Below are 17,284 nucleotides of genomic sequence, written 5' to 3'. Positions count from 1 at the left end.
CGCAGCGCCGTAGTCCGCCGTATCTCACTCATACAGACGCGCGATGGCGATGTGCCTCTACGACGGGTGCAATGAATTACGTGCTCAGCGGAGACCCCTGTGGGACCATTTCGCAGTCAGCCGGGGATTAGGCGGGGTCGCATGTTCCGAGTCGATCGGAGCCGGCTTGGGAAAGAGTTCCTGCCTGCCGGCAGTTTTGCTTTTTAACTCGCCTCCTCAGAAAGATGTGATTGATATCACGACTGGTTTCGCTTTGCTTGTCACATTTCTTGAAAGGATTTGACTGATATGTCCGAAAATTTTCGAAATATCTTAACCATTCCCTCCACGAGCTCCTACAGATGTCTCGTTTTTAAGCTTTTATTGTTTCTGATAGTGAGTCATTTGATGGGTATTTTGCAGCCTGGAATATATGTGCACATACTCCGTCGTCATGGAAATAGAGCAATGCAACTGACACGAAGCAACTACTAAAAAAACCACTACCCGATCTTAGGCAAGGCTGGAAATAGCATCCTGTTTTTATTGTCTACGGCAGCCGTAAGACGGGCAAGCTAACATGTCCTGAGCGACAGTTACGGATTGCTTCGAGTCACCCTACGCTACGCACTGTTTTTTTCTTCTTCGAGATAAACTTTATGTAGCTGTTTTTGGGTAGGAGAACTCACAATGATTTATCTGCAACATTGTGATGTTTTTCGGTCTAGACTGATTTCAGCGACAAACTCCTTTGTCGTATCATATGCGCGCGCGCGCGCGCACGCACGCACGCACGCACGCACGCACGCACGCACGCACACGCGCACACACACACACACACGCACACACACACACACACACACACACACACACACACACACACACACACACACACACACACACACACACACACACACACACACACACACACACACACACACACACACACACACACACACACACACACACACACACACACACAATATCCGCTGTCAAAGGCAAGAAAATTATGTGTCCGGTCATACTCACTAAACCCAGAAAAGTAAGTTTGGCGTTGAGAGCAATCTTCCTTTCTCACTTCACAAATTTTCACGCTTGCATTGCTGTTTAGTTACATCGCCAATATCTCTGTAAACGTTTCGATGAATCTTTCCCATTGCGTCAACTCCGTCCAGAGGGTACCTCAGATGTGCTGCTGTGAATTGACTCGCCTGAAATGAGCAACATATTTAATATATTTCCTCAACAATTTCTCGTGCACTGCGTTACTATGAAATGCGACAAACGTCTGCATTCTGCAGGTGGAAGCTTTTTCAACTGAGGTCTGACAAAGACCTCCATGTCTTGAAATTTCCACTTAGTTATGTGATCAGTTGCAGAGTGGTGTCCGTCGTGAATTACTCGGAATCAAACTACGCTTGCTCTGATGCAAAGCCGTCACGGCAGGATTTTGCGAGAAGGAACGAATCGGTGCAGGGACTCAGTTGTGTTGGCTACAGTATCCTAACCCGAACAAATAACGAAGACAGGGAAAGCATGGGGCCGCGATTTGTAATTTTTGAATGAGGTGCATCAATTGGAAGATATGCATGAAGTGAAGGTGAAAAAAAAAAAAACACAAGTTACTTGCCCCTGTTGTCAGGACAAGTAACTTGTGGACATAACAAGGACAGAACAAAAGTAGTGTAATGAATTTTTTAAAGGAGATAAGCGGTCATCGTTCTATAGTATGATTGTTAGGCAATTGCTGGCATATAAATGCTACCTGTTGTACATGTATAATTGCGAGCATATAAACACTGAAACAAGTGCCCGAATATCATGTGGAGTTTCTGAGCGTTGTAGCTGAAAAGATTCCTCGGCGATCCAAAATGTCATGGATTCCGGTATGTCAAACGTCGTCAATATGAAGGTTTGTTAGGGAGACATCTAGGGAGAATTCGAAATGAATATGAAAAATGACCTCTTAATCAGCTGCGCTAGTTTGACAATAGTGCTCGCCGCCTTTATATACAGGCGTTCCTTTTAACTGTTCCTTGTTGCACTTGAGATCAGTTGTCATTTGCATAGCAAGTGAGAGGAAACGCTAAACTTAACGAGCACGTGGTGCGTTGCTAAGATGCATTTGCGAAAACTATTTCGTAGGTCGACGGTGCATAGTGGGAAATTTTATGCACAATTTCTTGTCGCCAGTTGAAAAATGTTTAGCCCAGCGTGTTTCTATTTAATTCTTGTTTTACTTGTTCATCGTCGTTACCATAGCGACTCCCACCTTCGCTTACGCCACGGTGCCATCCTCGTGAAAACAAGTTTGGTATGGGCCTTACAATCAGTAGAGTTGCTCATTAATAGTTGATAAGTGTATAAGACCCAGTTTTCAATAAGTAAATATTGCAGATGAAGAACTAAGTGGCGAAATAATGCGTTTACTATTGACCGATAAAAGTTGCTCGGAAAACTCAATCTGAGACCTTACACAAAAACGTTCTGCTGGCGGATTGTGTGCACTGATCCAATTAACTTTTTTCAAGCTGCAAATAGGGGAGCCGACAACACTATTCCCTCAGCCTGAAGCATACAATTTTCGGATTTGCGGTTAAGCTTGATATTGTGTTGCTCGCGTTGACTGTTTAAGCGATAATGTCACTCTGTTCACGCAAAAAAATTCGTTGCAGGCCCGTAATTCAAATCGTCTAGGTGTTTGTATCTGCACTTACAATGGTCACGAGCATTCCGACGTTGTGGGCCTGCCACCAAATGCACACGGTTGTTTTGAATTCTTGAGAAATATCTTGCATTTTATGAATTCTCGCAAACAGCTGTGTATACCATTGGCTATACCATTGGCTGTGGGTATATGCGGGTAATAACGTCTACTCTGTCGTGTACACAGCGATTCGTCGTCGAAGCATCAAGTTCAACAAACTGCCGGTTCCTCCCAGACAAGAGAAGACCACGTGCACTTCGAGCCTAATATTTTTGCTGGGTGTTCTTACTATGGGTGTTCTTACTATATTTATAAAAAATAGCTGTGTCGCCTTAACAGATGTGGTAATGTGTTTGTGCAACCGATTCGTATTAATTTCCCTTAAAAACTCACAACTACGCTTTGGGGGAGAGATAGCTTCTTCAGGTGGGACCTCGCTTATAACTTCGACTGGCACGAGAAAGGTTAGGAGACCCCTTGTGGCTCAGGATTTTTTGTAAACCGTATCCTAAAAGGTAACTAAGAATGCTTGACGCTTAATTCGTGCGGAGTGTCGTGTAATGTATGTAAATGATGATTTTTCGATTTTCTCCTTCGCGGTCACCCTCGTTAGTAGTGACTACATCGTAAATATTAGGGTATTCCCCTTGTAGTAAACTTCATGCGCGGAATACGAGTTCAAGTCGACTGCATTGTAAACGTCGATATTTGCCTTGCAACAATTCACTAAACGAAATAAATAGGCCATCTTCGCTGTGCATTATATTGTCACTATTACTATACTATTAATATACTATTATAATATATTGTTACGTCTACTGCAAACATCCAGGTCCGGCTTTTCTAGAGACTACCGAGCACTTTCACCAAATTTTATGAGTATATTTACGATGTAGTTACAATAGGTGCGAGACGCAGCGTCGATGCGCTATGACCAGAGCAGCATCATCGGTCGCTGTTGTTGTTGTTCACCCGTTAGGCCTAGCTGTGGCTCATATTCGATGTGGGGTGTTGACCTAGAATTGGGCGGTTGGTTGGTTGTTGCTCAGTAATGTTGGTTGGTTGGTTGATCCTCAGCTACTTGGAGCAACCCATCGTGGGGGATCGGCCATGAAACGGGTGGTACCTTATTTTGGAAATAAGATTGTTTTAAAATCCGAATATATTTAGTAATGAATGGTATAAAAATAAATTCACTGGTCCAATCCAGATTTAACAAAAACAAAAAAAGAAAGAAAGAAAGAAAGAAAGAAAGAAAGAAAGAAAGAAAGAAAGAAAGAAAGAAAGAAAGAAAGAAAGAAAGAAGGAAAGAAAGAAAGAAAGAAACCAATAGGTTGAAACAGTGAAATTCTAGATAAAGTTAACATTCTATTCTTTTTGTTTCCCGTAAAAAATCGCACTCGGCTTCGCAAACGTTCCTGTGGCTAAAGCCCATTTCAGTTGCACCAAAAGAAAGAACCACCGGAAGGCATAAACTAAAGCCAATTCTTCGGAGAGGTTGTTCTAGCAATGTAATGTAGTTCAGTAATGTAGTGGTTGAAGCCCTGGACACCTCAATTTCTTCTTCGCCTAGCAGCGTGCACAAACATCTATGGGGCAATATATACCGCTAAATACACGTGCGTAGTTGGCTTCGCAAAATGTGTCTTGCGTATTGATTTCTCAATTTGTCTTTCCCTGCTATATGCATGCGTTAATGCGTTTGCGTGTTTTGGCGTTGTTTATATTGGAAAAAAAAAGACTAACACAGCAAGTTCAAAATTACGAAAGACCGCCACGAAATATGATGAAAACACTGCTAACACGAGACCACAAGCGCCGTGTTATTACGAGATGACACTCATGTTAAGGCAGGTAGCGCAAAGAGACACGGACACAAGCGAAGAATAAGTGCACAGGACATGGCGCTTGTCCTGTGCACTTATTCTTCGCTTGTGTCCGTGTCTCTTTGCGCTACCTGCCTTAACATGAGTTCCCACAAACTAGCCCAGTTATCCGTTCTCGTGAGATGACACTCCTTGATTGTTAATTTCTGACTGTTGAGCATAGCCAAGACGCGGCATACGCAACGTTGATTTACCGAGAGCATTGGCTTCGGGCAGATCATGGCAGTGCCGGAAAAGAAATCGAATAGCTTAGATGGACACAGGTAAATAAGAGTGATCATAACGGAAAAGTAAACGTTACTGTTTGCAGATTGTTTATAGTTTTGAACAGTAAAGGTTTTAGTCTGCAGTGTTGTTGCTCAAGTGTTTGAACTGTGAACTTAGGAGTTGCAACGCATAGGTTCTTAATTCTGCTCAGTTTCCAATTGTAACGTCAAACTGTCATCATCTACTAAAATAAAGATGACATCCATTAGAGCTTATCCGTTTAGGTCGGCGTTTAATTTACTAATATTTCATTGTAGCCCCCGAAACTGCTGTCAAAAGAAGGCGTCAGTGTTTTCGCTATCGCTCTTGGCTGGTTTGGTGCAACCCTCGAAATGCATGTCGAAGAAATGTTCTTGCATTAGAGGGGGTTCGCTTCGATTCACAGTTTCATGCGTGTTATATAGTATCGAAAACTTTATGATCGCATCCAAAACTTGTGAAGATGGGAATATGAAAAAAAAAGTCCTTCTTCAGCGCCTGTAGGTGTTCCTGGGCTTTGTTTTGGGGGTTTGAGGACAGATAAGGCATGAATGAACTTTTTCAAGGTATGCGCTTAAATTAGACGCGAGTAATTATGCAACATCGGCTCCAAGATGACACTTGGCGCTACGATTAAGAAGAGATTGCCACTGACAGTATATTCTCACTGACGTCAATTTTGGGCCTCACGGCAAAATGTAGGAAACATCCATACCCGTGCGAATATTTGTGTTGAATGAGATAATAGGCGCGGTTGGCTCGTACAACATCGAATTCTACTACCTTATAGCCTTTATCCGCGTTGAGGTGCGCCAGTTTTTTCCCCACTGCGGGCGCTCGCTGTGATACTCTTATCGATACATTAAGTCCACCTTCCGGGCGTGGCATATTGTCATGATTCTTTTCTAAAATGACGCATGAATGGACCCTATGGCCAAATTTACGCTGTCCATCGCTTTTCGAACGTGCCAAACTGTTTTTCAACAAAGTATCCGGGGCGACCCTTTCAATTCAAGTTCCGTGCTAGCGCTCTTTCTGCCAGATGGCACGTTACCAGCTGTCCTGACCTCCTGTCCGCAAATACTCAAGAAAAACACCGTCTGCGCAAGTAAATGACATTCTCATGCCCGATCACTGTTGTATCCCACTTTTGAATTGGCGTCTAAGCTTTTGAAGGACAAATAATGCAAAGTGCATAACTTACCTGTGCTGCTGCGAAATGTCCCAGCCGACGTATTTCTGACACCTCCTCCGGATGAGACTCGTAGCGAAATCCCGCCAGCACTGTAATCCGCACACCACCTGAACTCGCACTATTTGTATGTGTGTACTTCTTGTCGCACACCACTTTAATCAGAACGAGAATCTGCGCCGTCGTACCCGCCGTTCTCCTATTCGTTGGTTTTTCTTCTTCGCTGCACGGAGCAGAAAATGCCACCAACATACGCACGCACACAAAACAGTCGCGTAGCGTCCACCTATGTATCTACTGCGACATTGAAAACAAGGCCGATCACGTGGTCGCTCCCGAACAGGAACGCCAAAAAAACACTCACAGAAGCCACGCTCTCCACGGGGCACTCAGGTCACACCACTTTTGGTTACGTCACCAGTTCGGGAGAAAACCTTTTCCCGGTGTCTTCGCATGCGACGACTTGCACCGTCTTCTTTTTTACGCTTCCGTCGAAACAACCTCCTTGGAAGCAGACGACGCGCGTAGCAGACGATGCGGCACCGATGTATGGCACAGACAGCAGTCTTCACCACGGGTCGAACTGTTTTAGCATTCTCACTTTGCACAGAGCACGCGAAAGAAAACTTTTTTTTGAGGTGCCGCTCAGATTTGGAAACGGACGTCAGTCGGCGCCACCCGAGAAAGAAGAAAAACCAAAGTCGAAAAGGAGAAACGGAAGGAATGAAAAAGGGTAGGAACAACAAAAAATGAAAGGTGGGACGTAGCACCGTCGCCCCAAAGGCGACGCGGCCAAGTCTCAACCTCGCCGCTGCTTTGCAGGCCTAGCAACAGGCGACTGACGGACGCCGGTGCCCGGCACCTGGGTCCGCCCCGTCTGCGCCTAGGGAAACCGCGCCCCCCGGTGGAAAAAAAAGAGAGAGAGAGAACTTGGTCCTAGGGACTGTGGAGCCAGCGCCACCTAGGAGTGCGACTCCCAACTGTTCCGGCAACTGGATCCGGAGCTCTGAGCGCAGATTTTGTGTTTCTCTCATTTCTATTGGCTCTGCGATTGTCTTAAATTGTTTCGTTTTTCTTTCGCTCAAGTTAAACCGATGCCGCCTACTGCGCTGCGCGCGGATATTCAAAAAGCGGGAGAGATTACTGAAAGCAGTGCTGCTTGTTGACTGCGGATTAATGGTTTCATATGCTGCGTTTCCTTAATTGCTATATGAACTATTTTGTCCCCGAGTTTTTCGCGATTTAAATATCCTAAATGAATGTGATGCAAGAGCGCGTTTCATTAGAACCTGGTTGTACGGCGCGGTGGTACAGTGGTTACTGTTCTCGCCAGCTCACCCGAAGGTCGCGGATTTTATCCCAGCCCTAGCGATCGAATTTCGATGGACGCAAAATGCCACAGTCCCTTGTACTGTGCTATATCAGTGCGCGTCAAAGACCACCAGATGATCGAAATTTTCGGAGCCCTCCACAACGGCTGGCTTCATAATCATTTTGGGGTTGGGACGTCAAACCATATGTATTATATATCAACAAAAGAAGGGAAAGTTGAAGGGCACGTTTTTCTTTGCTAGACACAACGTCGATTAGAACTAACAGACAAGAAAGTCACGGAAAGTATAGGGGATGTCATCTGTAGTAATTATGATCTAAATGTGAAGAAAGTAAAGTGGACGAAAATGATAGCTTCCCGCCGGCAGGCACCGAGCCTTCGACCTTCGAATAACGTGTCCGATGCTCTGCCCCGGAGTTACGGCTGCAGTCATCTTCCCGTCCACTTTACGGGGTATATATGTGCACTTAAACCTAAGAGTGTTAGTCACTATTGGTCAGCTGCAAGTTCGTAAAAAGATCCCGTGTTTCTTGACGCTAGTAAGCAGAAAAAGAGTTTGCCGCACTTACTAGCGGTGTGGACTAAAACTCCTAGGTTTAAGTGAACATATATACCCCGCAAAGTGGACGGTAGGATGACCGCCACCGTAGCTCAGTGGTAGAGCATCGGACATGTTACTCGAAGGTCGCGTGTTTGGTTCCTACCGGCGCAAGCTATCATTGTGTCCACTTCACTTGCTTCACATTTACATTATAATTACTACAAATAACACCCCCTATGCTTTACTTGGCTTTATTCTGTGTTAATTCTAATTAACATCTATTGTATACGTATCATTAGAACCTGGTTTTCAAGGCGGTTTTAACTAACTTGATATTTAAGCAAAGAGGAGCTACCATATTTGTAATTTCATCAATGGGCAAAAAAGGCTGATTAAAGAAATGACACCAACAATCCTCCATGTCAGCAATTTCACGAAGGTCTCGAATACACATGCATCAAAGACGCTCCGTCAATTCAGTATAATAAAGAAAATTCTAGGAGATCCCACTCATTGTGGGAATCGATGTAATGCGAAGCAATCGGTGAGGAGTTGCATACACCGCATTGTTTGGCTTTGAGACAAACCAAGGCATTCATGTCTTGACATGTCGTTCAGTATCACATGTTTGTAATGCGTGCATGAATATACATTTTGGACTATACTACGTTAATGAAGAGTATATTGCGGTAAACCATGCATAACCTGCCCTTTGTGTTCTTGATACTCATGTCATGCCAAGTTTGGTATATATCGAATTAATGAAAACGAAGCGAAAACACTAAGATCGTGCCATGTAAATCATGACGTACACCACATGCATGAGATTATTTTTATGTTATGACCTGTCATTTCTGTTCCTGATACATTTATGGCATGGCATCGCGATTTTTTTCCAAAGTCTGCCCTTCGGCATAATAATTATTGATTCAAATAAACACATACAAATTTGCTTCGAGTATGAAGTCAAGTAATGAGCGGTGGTGAGGTCCACGAATCCAGCGGTCGGGTGGTCAGTTTTGTCGTACATAAAGCAATGAAACAGCTGACAGAGCACCAAAACCGGGTCATGAAAATCATGACACACATGCATGTATTTCATGTTGTGACCTGTCATTTATTTCTACAGTATTTCCGCCATGCCAATTTCTCTATATATCAACTACACCAAACGGCCATGAGAGCACCGACAAAATGTCGGTAAATCATGGCATATATTATATGCACGGCATGATTTTCATGTTATGACCTGTCATTCATGCTCGGCACACAGTCGTGCAATGTAATACCAATTTATGTATATACCAGTGTAATGAAACGGCCGCGACTGAACCAAAATGGTGTCGTGTGAAGCATAACATGCAGTGGCGTAGCTAGAAATTTTTTTGGCGGAACGGGGGGGGGGGGGGGTGTTCGACCAACTTTTACATACGTTCACGCGTGTGTTTGCATGTTTACATGCATACACATTAGTGATGCAGAACTATAGGTAAATTGGCTATCAGTAGCATCGATAGTTTCAAAGAAACTATCGATACTACTGATAGTCAATTTGCATAAAGATAAAATCAAATGCCTTAACAGTTATCTTCCACGTAGACCGCCACGCGTGCCGGATTGATAGGTTCGCCTGTTGCATGGGCATGCGCAGATAAGTTTTCGTGCCTCCTTTCTTTTCAGCCGTTCTGCGTCTCTTCAGTTAGTCGGCATTTGTGGTGTCCTGACTTCTTTCTTGTGTCCGTGTTTGCACGCCCTGTCTTTTTAGAATAGATATAGTGCGTGTTATAAACGCTAAGCTTGGAACTCGACTCAAGAAATCCTTTAGTCATGTTACGTCGCTTTAGCTTGGACTTTACGATGGTGGAACACTGGCCGCTATTAGCGCTCCTCCTCTTAGTGCGAGTGTTGCCGTACGTCGAACACCTGTCTTGTTTCATATCATAGAACAGTGCACTCGCGACGTAAGCTTCTTGCTTTACCGGATAGCAGCACACGCCTCTCTGATACACCGTTCTGCAAGCGTGGTGCAGCTCACTCTTGCTCCGGGTTACTGGTTCTCCCCGTTGGGATCCATGCCGCCAATGTTCCATTCAACATATTCGCATCCGTCGACTTACAATTATTTGCATGGGTCGGTCACCCATCCCGCTCGTACCACACTATGACTACATAGGGCCCCGCATTCCTGAAGTCCATTTTTCTCACCATGATGGAATTTACAACATCGCCTTGACGAACAGTAGATCGAATGCCCCTCCTTCCAGAAGTAGGCCATTGACATTGTGTAGATTTTCTATACACGCTACAATGCTCTTTCGGTTGTGGGTTAGTATAGCGTTTACCAACTCATTCACCTATCGTATTAGTATGGCAGAGTAATCCGTGTGCAATAACTGCAACATTGTAGAGACTATTGATCCTCTCTTGTTCCACTGTCCCCAATTTGATGAAGGTCGCCGGACTTTCCAGTGTGCCTTGAGGAGACTCGATGATCGGCCCTTTACTGAAGGAATGATCTTGAGAGCCTTGTCTCACTCAGCTCAGAAAGCAACAAGAGCCCTCCTGCAGTACTTGAAGGCAACAGCAACGAGCGACCGCCTGTGAAGCCCTGCACTGTGTGTGTGTGTGTTGTGCAATGTGTCTCTCCTTCTCTCTCTCTTCTACTATATTCCCCTCTTCGGGTTCGATTGAGAATCGAACACAGGCCATCTGAGTGGCAAGCGGTGTTGTACCACAGAGCTACGCTATTCCTTGAAGCTGTTTCGGAAAAAAGGACTACATGAATGTCATGTAGTGGAAGGGGTCTCCTCAACGCATGTAATATTGCGTGGCAGAAGCGTAGAATCGCGCCAGGCGTCAAACATGTGAATTGTGAAACGAGTGGGTGTTTTAGAGCACACCCATTTCAAACCTCACAGACATATTAATTCATCATCAGCAGCAAAAGCATCAACAAGGTGAACAGCTGCGTAGGTTCGCGTGTTACCTTACGGCCGCGTTGTGGGCCCTTCGCTGATTCGCAAAAAGATTTATTATGGCATATTGGGCACTTGACAACTGTACTTGCAGAAGGCATTCTAGGTACCTTGAAACGGCCAATGTAACGCGCAGAGTCGTTCGTTTCCTTGCGGCACATTTGAGGCGTGAACTGAGAACTGAAGGCCGGCTTTTGAGAGAACGCGATGCGCACGGGGCCCGATTACGCTATCGCGTTATACATTTGAAGGCGAAGCTCAAGCGTCCTCCGAGTTTTTTTATCAGTCAGGCAGCTACGCAGTGACGCAAGAAAAATGCAATGAAACATTTGAAGGCAGGAAGTCTTGCGCTCGTGAGGCATCAGTGCTCCCGCAATATTTCCTGTGCGATGTGCAGTGCAACGCAACTCTTTGCACAGGCAACCAGTGTGAATACACACATACACTTATCACAGCCAATTGTCATATGCACTCTGAGAGAAAACTCACCTTAAAGAATCTCAACAGGATATTGCTTGTCCTGGGCACACCGGCGAACTTCGGCCAAGGCTACAATATTCTTTCCGGTGAGAGGCGGCGTGGCCATCCAAGTGCCCGAGACATCGATTGCCATCGAAGCCTATGACAGTGGAACGTAAGGTGCAGTGTTGTTTTATAGAAGAATGTTATGTTTATGACCCATGGCTGTAGACAACAATTTTTTGTTTGTGACGCTAACACTTAGAAAAACAAACCAGAAGGGCTTGTGGATTGTGGATTCTGTTGCAGTGTTCCTGTGACAAAAGCTACCTACGATCACAAATGTATACGAAATAGTCTAGCTGAATCACCTGTTATGCTATATTTAGCCCAAGGCTCTAACGCGGGCGCTGAACAACGACCAGTCGAGAATGGCTTTGTGGCCGATCGAGTTAAAACTCTATTGTTTTTGGGGTGACCATTTTCAGAAAAAATCGCTCGATCTCTATTGTTACCGAGGCGAGTCGAGTATAGAAGGCGCCTTCGTGTCGGCTCACGTTTCATTGTTTTCTCACAAAGTAGTCAACAAGCCAGCGCGGCCGCCCATGAAGCGAACGTCGAAACAAGGGGCGTCTCCTGTGAGGTGCGTGAGCTCCACGCGAAGGGAAGCGAGCGAGGCCGATGAAAAGTGGCTCCCACCTAACTGGCTTAGAGCGTAGTCGGCGGAAGAAAGAACGTGGGAAGAGGGTGTAAAATAAAAACAAAGCACCGTCTAACACGCCCGCGTAGGCCGGTAAACACAGGCGCTAGCCAAGTTTGGTACCGAGGCCCTTTGCTTCGTTCGCCTAAGGCGTGACAGCCAAGCCTCGGCGGAACAGAAAAGCACGCCACAGTGCCGCTGGCGAAGACCTTATTCATACCTCTTGTTTACATTGGCCTCGGTCAACTCGAAGACCTCCTTCCTGTGTTGTAGTACTCTTTGAGCCTCTGTGTCTTCGGAAAAAAAAGGAGTATAAAGAGTGCAAAACATCTCCATCGATCCTTTTGTGTTGGCGTGAGAGGAAGTGCCTTAGGGCGACTGCTCTTTTTCTGCAGTGCTCTATTTTTCCTCGACGACTTCATCTTTCCTCCGTAGCTTACCTTCCCGCCATTTTTCCGTTTTTGACGCCGAATGATTTGCCCCAGTGCTCTGCCACTTGAAGAAGCGGGCAGAGAAGACCTGCACGTGTATATACACCTGAAGTATGGCACGTTGAAGGAAAGAGCAACCTCATTTCGACATTTCTGCCTGAGACCTTGCTTTATCGTGAATGCCTTTATGGAAGCATCGACAGCAATTTTATAAGCCATCTGTGGAACGTTGACACAACGTCGCGGAGCTAGATTTTCGCGGAACTAGATGGCGATACAAGGTCGAATACCTTGAAAACCGATTGACAATGTCTGGTACAAGATATCATAACGAATGCCCGAGAAACACATGGATGAAGACGAAAAAAACATACGTACCCGTATTGCTCCCACATTCAATATAAATCTTTGCGAATTCGCCCAGCTGTCTCCAATCTACCTCTGACACAGTATTATGCAATGTGTGACATACACAGGTAAACGCGGGCGCGTTTGAACTTAACTACTAAGTTAACGTCGTAAACGCGACGGAACCGATGACAAATGGCGAAAACTATGATACATTGACGTTATTCCTGTTGACTACCCAGCACTGAAAATATAATTACTTCAACATTTGTTGATTGTGGAAATCAGAGTTTGCATGGCCGATTCATGAACTTAGGTAGAGGAGATACCAAATCTTGCACCTTTCGAAGCGCATTGCATGACAGACTGATATATTCGATAATTAAGGTCAGCAGAATTGCTAACAAGCCAGTAGTTGGGATGACTACAACAGAGCCTAGCGTTTAAAAAAACGCAATACAATATGTTCAAGCCAGCAAGTGAATGTTCCGTTAAGTACATCAGCGACAGTCTATATAAACGTTAGCTCATAAGCACTGAGTTATTCGTATTTCCCTGCAATCGATTACAGCTTCTTAAGTTACTTCTGACACGTTCTGCGATTAGTTTTCAAGTTTTCGATGCATTTTTTTCCAAATGTCGGCAGAACCACAGCCAGTGATAATGAGTATGTAAAATTACAATCGACAAGGGCATTTTATAATAACAAAAGAATTACACTACGCATGACATTAAACATAAGCATGAGACTAAGTGTCATGCACTTTTTCATTTACAGTCAACAAGGACGAGAAATTAGTGATTCTTAAGAAAACAGAAGAGATGGATAAATCGATAAAATGCTGTCGCTATAATTGTGAGATTAAATCTAACTGCAACTTTTTTCGCCGGAACTTTATTTATGCTTTCTCATTCTAGCTGTCTTAGTCGTCAATACCGATTTTGTCTTCTAGTATGTCAAGAGAAAAAGAGCCGTTGGTCATGTCTATGCAATTACCACTTCGGCGTCCCTACAGCGCTGTGACCACATACTCTTAATATGCCCTGAAGCCTCACGTCAGGGAACCAACTTGATTAGTTTTGTATTGCTTTCTTGTTCCTTATGAACGTTGCCTAATGGTAGCTTTCCACTAATTAACTAAATTCAGGCGTTTTCCCGATACGAGGTGTGCTCGCAGTAAAATGGCAGACATTGCAGCCTAAGACATAATTTCGGCGCCAAGATTGGCAGCCTTTACGAACAGAACCTAATTAAACTGTCGCTCTCAAATTAAATATCTGTCGTTTCCTCTTGCAGAAGGACGTCGACTTCAATCGAGCGCCAAGCGACGATAAACCATCTTTTTCATCGAACTTCTGATTGTGGGTCGAAAACACTATATTTGGCTCACTTCAACTGCAAGGAAGCGCAATTCATTGTAAATCTCAAAGAGGTTTCTGCAGTTACATGTAGCATAACGTTATTGAGTGATGCATAAACCTTAATTAGTCGTTTATTTTTACATGAAAATGTGTTACATGTTGGGCTCCCCCACAAGTTCGCTGGTCATATTTCCGTCACGGAAATGACGTCAGTAAAAAACACGCTAGCTTTCCGTTGTTTCCGCGATACGACGTGCTTTTTGAATTTTACGAGTTTTTTGATTTGGTACTCTGCGGCAATGAAGCCATCTCCACACATGGCCAGACGGTCTGAAATAAGCCCATGATGCTTCGTTTCTTCCTGAGTGCATTGAGACGAGCAGCGGTAGTGCTTACAGGCCTGCCTACCGCTTAGCTTGTAATGTCGCCAAACAGAAATTATGCAGCGTCAGCGCCTAAGAAAGTCAGCGGCGTGTGTACACTGTGCACGCCGCTCACCGAGGCCGAGCGCACACTGCGGACTGTGCTTTTGGCATTCGTGAAGGTGAGTGAAAGTTCCGGGGCTGCAAACGATACTTCCTAGCCAGACCAGAATACTAGTGTCTTCGACAAAGCTGCTTGCTAGCAGCAGTTCACCGCTACAAGAAAAGCCACAATACTTCCTCAGATGCACCAATGGTTTGGTTCGCTTTTAAATAGCGTGAATAGTTTGGTTATATGGTATGTTAACACGTTCAGCGCAGCATGAAAATATAAAGGATGTGAAACAGAATGCACGATGGTTTGCGAATGCAAGTGGTAGCGACGTTTGGTCTTCGCTAAGTCCAGTTGTTACATGGATCGCTGCGGCTAGCATAAGGAGTTGCTGAGCATTCTCAGCCTTTATTGTCGCAACCTACCCACGCGTTCACACTAGGCGACAACGTGGGAGGATTCGCTTCAAAGGTTGCCATACCGGCCCACGGAAATGAACATTGTGGAAAGTGTAGCTTCAGCAGAGTTGTGGCCCGAGTCAGTTGGTGCATATTCTTGAGGATCAGAACCAGCCAAAAGCCGAAGCGCAGAGGAGAGAAGTGCACATACAACGACTGGACTGTCAACTGTGATCCAGTCGTTGTGTGTGTCACCTCTTTCGTCTGTGACTTGCAACCTTCAAGAAAGTGCACTGCTTGCCTCCAGCTACTTCTACAAACACATATTTTACTTTTGTGTTAAGATCGATTCCTGTGAAACGGGAATCAACTGTCATTCTTTTCTAATTTTCACTCCTCTGCGTGATGTCCCTATGTGCAGCCCTGATAGTAAATACTAGAATAAGTGAATATAAATTTACTTGCATACAAGCATGTAAGTAAAAAATACCTCAGCGGCTTAGTTGGAAATCACAGACCATCTTTTCGCGCTGTCTAGATTACTCTGCTGACAAAGGTGCGTTCTTCTGACGAGTTTCATTAAAATAATGCTAAAATTTAAGTATTCCTTTTTTCGCAGGCGCTGGTGCTTAAAATAAATACTTCACAATTTCCAACAGTAGTCGCGCAAAAGTAGAGAATGAGTAACTTAATATAGTTCTGGAGTCGCTTGACGCTTCGTTGTGTGTCATTTGAGCCCCCTTAGGAGTGTCACAAGCCAGAGTCGTCTGACTCCCTCATAAGTGGTACGGATGCCTCTTGGAAAAGAGTCCTTTCACTCTTCCTAGGGGGTCAGTGTACTCTTCTAGAGCCAGGCCCATAGCCAGGAATTTTTTTCGGGGGTGAGGCACTTGGTGAAAGCCTTGAAAAACACCTATTTTTATTTTTTCCTCTAAAACACCCCTCCTCCATCAGAATTTTGGGAGGGGGGGCGGGCCCCCTGGGTTGTTCCCTGGCGCCCACTCTGACCCACCAAGAGAGTCACCGTGACTCTTGAAAGAGAGTTGTATACGTGGCAAGTCAGAACTCTCCGAAAAGAGTCACCTATACTCTTTTTACTTTGGTGGAGTGTTGTATTAAAGAGGTTACTTTGGTATTACTGGCCATTACCGTTCATTGGATGCTGGATTAACAAGGACATGAACCTGCTTGGGCAACAAAATTGTCTTGTTCGTCGTCGCTGTGCGTCAGCCAGTGGTGTATATGTTTCTGTTTAGTCTTATTAGGGGGTAGTAAGAACAGTAAACGTACACAATAATAGAATTATCGCCTTTGACGTAGTAAGCAATGAGTACATTGCGTCGGTGTTAGTTGCAAGGTATTTCGCTTCGAGAAAGCAGCCTGGGTTTGTCTGCAAATGGTGTCAGTTGAACAAGCCAAGTTAAGACACAAGCGCGCAGAGGGCAAGGCAACGCAAGCGCTGACTTTCAACAATGAGATCGAGTAAATGAGACTGAGTGCACTTGTCGCGCAAGCATGTCCACAAAACTATCTAAGATCGTCCTGAAGAAACGTAGCACCGATTTTAGACAGCCGATTTTTTAAGCGGATGTTTAGCGCTGTTGGTATTGCTCCTAATAGACATTTGTTGAAAGTTAGCGCTTCTGTTGCCTCGCCTTCTTTGTTCCTGTCTCTAAGCTTGCGCTATTCCACTGACGATGGGGTTCGGTATCTTCTATTGTCTCAAACTGCATCTCCATATGCCGACGCAACTAATAATTATCCTCGCCTCTTTTTTAGCCCTTTTGCTCTGTGTGCCTCGTTCTTCCAGAGTAAGGTTTTCACAGCGTTTAAGCACGGACAATCTTTCATTCCCTTGTCGAAGCCGCTAAACTACCATGGTCAGCGAGACTTACCACAGTTAACTAGCTGTATGGCAAATAATAATTCTTGGGGTTTAACATCCCAAAACCTTTATCTCATTATGAGAGACGCCGTAGTGGAGGGCTCCGGAAGACTGCCTGGGTCTCTTTAGCGTGCATCTAAATCTACCTCGCTATATGGTAGTGTAGCGGTTTATGGCACAAAGGAATGCCGACATATGAAAGCAGCAGCAAAAACTCTATGAGCCACAGCACCGGTTAGATCTAGTAAAGCGGGCGGGCCTGGCCGCCAGAGCTCACGGGGTCATGGACTGAGTACCCGGCCAGGCGCCTTACGTCCCTGCCAGACGCCTGTGAGTTAGTGAACGTTTATTTCTCTGCTACCCTAAGT

General features: G+C 44.9%; 1 protein-coding gene across 5 annotated transcripts in view; it reads right to left on the bottom strand.

The window, feature by feature from the left end:
* LOC119401974 (uncharacterized) overlaps positions 1-11,597 on the bottom strand; it is a 244,290-nt gene extending 232,693 nt beyond the window's left edge. For 2 of the 5 annotated variants that reach the window (XM_037669005.1, XM_037669004.1), the window contains exon 1: positions 6,023-6,868. The gene's annotated coding sequence lies outside the window, so the exon portion shown is untranslated. Of the gene's footprint in view, positions 1-6,022; positions 6,869-11,348 lie in introns of those variants that run through there. The other 3 variants (XM_037669003.2, XM_049418465.1, XM_037669006.2) reach the window with 3 other exon arrangements.
* Between the last annotated feature and the right edge of the window lie 5,687 nt (positions 11,598-17,284).

Source organism: Rhipicephalus sanguineus, chromosome 8, assembly GCF_013339695.2.
Source record: "Rhipicephalus sanguineus isolate Rsan-2018 chromosome 8, BIME_Rsan_1.4, whole genome shotgun sequence".
Classification (NCBI taxonomy): Eukaryota; Metazoa; Arthropoda; class Arachnida; order Ixodida; family Ixodidae; genus Rhipicephalus; species Rhipicephalus sanguineus.
Note: the sequence above shows the minus strand (reverse complement) of the source record. Positions and strands in the feature narration are given on the sequence as shown.